We start from the raw sequence: 2,312 nt of genomic DNA on the forward strand, positions 1-2,312 counted from the left end.
CACTCCGCTTCAAGAGTCCAGACGCCTAACGAGATGCCTCTCGACCTGCATCTGAAAAACAACAACATAGTATGGAATGAGAACCGGAGGTTCTCAGTATGGTAAAGGTGCCACACACATAATATATAAGGTCTTGGTAATGCCAGAGGCAATCCTAGAACGCCGACACTCAGATTGTAGAGCTTAAAGTATTAAACAGAAGCCATAAAAGGTGGTTTACTAAGGATATTTAAACCTAACTTAACTTAACCTTAAATCTAAATCCCATTCTGCCATTCTTCCATACCTCCAACTCCATCATGCATCTTCACAGACAACTAAACAAACAAAGGCAAGCACAAGAAGGTTACAAGTACTGCAGGTAACAAATATACATTTAACATGGCAAGTACATTTAGGCACACCCAGTTAATACACAAGCAGGTAATTCAAGTAATATGCATACGATGTATGCCTGTCCTATGGCTGATGAGGCTCATCTGTCGGTTATCCAGCCAACCCGACAAGTCTGAATTGTCCTTAGACTGTCCCCCGACGTGCATCCCCAAGAGTCTATGCATAGATTTTTCTCAAGTAATCAATATTGCTCAATGGGGGTAACATTCCCGGGAATTTATATAGTGCCCAGTCACACTTACATCGTATGATCAACAGAGTATCGAGTTTTCAACCTGGTACACGTGGTGGCAAGCCACGGCACTTAATCCAGGGAATCTCGTATCTCAGATTATTCAAATTCATAAGCCATTTAAATAATTCAATTAAAATTCATCAACATCCACATCATTCTCAATCGCATTTCATTCATCATCATACATCAATCATATTCAATCCTTATCCTTCATTATCACACCTCCCATTCCGTCCATCAACAGTTCCAATTCAAAACATAATTCATTCTTTTCTAAATGAATCAGACTTAAAACATGCTCATTTTCTTAATAACTCAAAATCAAACCATATAACCTTTGAATCTAAATATTTTTTAAATAATCATATAAACAAAATCTCTAATTTTTATAAAATTTCGGCAGCATCTCCTCTAAAACTCGGATTTTGCCACCCTTTTCGGGTCCAAACCTGCTTTCTTTTCAATTCAACATACCCTTCCTCATCATCATAACAATTGCCACAATAAATCTACCTCAGATAAACAATTATACTCATACAGTATTCAAATCCAACAACCCAAAATTCAACTAAGAATCATAGTTCACAAATCCTAGGCTTTTAACACAAAATACCTCATTATCACAACAACCTCCACAATAGTTATATCTCAAATCAATTATTCACCAAATCATTAGTTAATCAACAAGCACCAAACCAACCATGTTCATCAACAATAACGTTCAACCATGATTTTCTCCAAATTAACATAACAACATTCACCATCCAAAATTAATAACTAATTATTCAATAAACTTCAACCAAATATATTCATCGACAAATTACTAAACATTAAACATACACCTGCATTCCAACTTATCCTATGGTCGTCTAGCCTAAGTTTTCACAGAACATTATATATTAAATGCAAGAAACCTAAACCATACCTTGGCCGATTTCCACGTAACGACCAAAGCTATTTATTCAAAACCAAGACAGCCCCTCAAAACTCAACTAATCCGCTTCCTCCAAGTTCCAGTATTCACAATTTTAAGCTCCAATTATCTATTCACAACCTAATACACATTCATAACACATATATATCCAATTTAATACTCAAAGCTCAAATTCAATGAAAATAAAATAGAATTATCGTATCCTCACCTTACCCAAGCTTCACATAAGCAAGAGTGAACATTTTCCTCAAGCTATTTGGATCTTAAAACATCAGAAATCAAAGAAATTCAACCTTCCCATTAAAAACTCGAAAATTGGGGGAAAAGAGGGCTGGAAGTGATTAAACAAGTTACCAATAAAATTGTTCCGGTAGAAACGTAGAGCTCGACGCGGTGAACGTGTGGCCGCAAACGGTGCGACGATTGGAGCTCGGACGGAGAAGTTACGGGATTTTGAAAAGTGACGTAAGGGTTGGATGTGTTTTCTCCTCCCTGAAGCTTTCACGCTGCTTGCAGGTGAAATGGGGAAGAAAGGGGCTTTCGGCCTTATATAAAAGGGCTGGTCCGGTTGGACCGACAGCCCGGTTCGGATCTGGTTCAACCGGTTCGGTCCAATCTTGGACCGATTTTCTCAAAATTGGTGTCAAAATTCTCGTTTCGATGAGCTCTATCCTAATTTGATACAATATTCGCATTTCTAATCTTTCTTATTAAAAACTAATTTACTGACTAATTATTTACTAATTA

General features: G+C 37.1%; 1 long non-coding RNA gene across 1 annotated transcript; it reads right to left on the reverse strand.

Annotated features, from left to right (window-relative positions):
* Positions 1,637–2,070, reverse strand: LOC110263014. The gene is made up of 3 exons (XR_002348023.1): positions 1,920–2,070; positions 1,774–1,827; positions 1,637–1,685 (listed from the first exon to the last, which is right to left on the reverse strand). It is a non-coding gene; the product is annotated as an uncharacterized LOC110263014 (long non-coding RNA).

This window comes from Arachis ipaensis, chromosome B05 (assembly GCF_000816755.2).
Source record: "Arachis ipaensis cultivar K30076 chromosome B05, Araip1.1, whole genome shotgun sequence".
Lineage (NCBI taxonomy): Eukaryota > Viridiplantae > Streptophyta > Magnoliopsida > Fabales > Fabaceae > Arachis > Arachis ipaensis.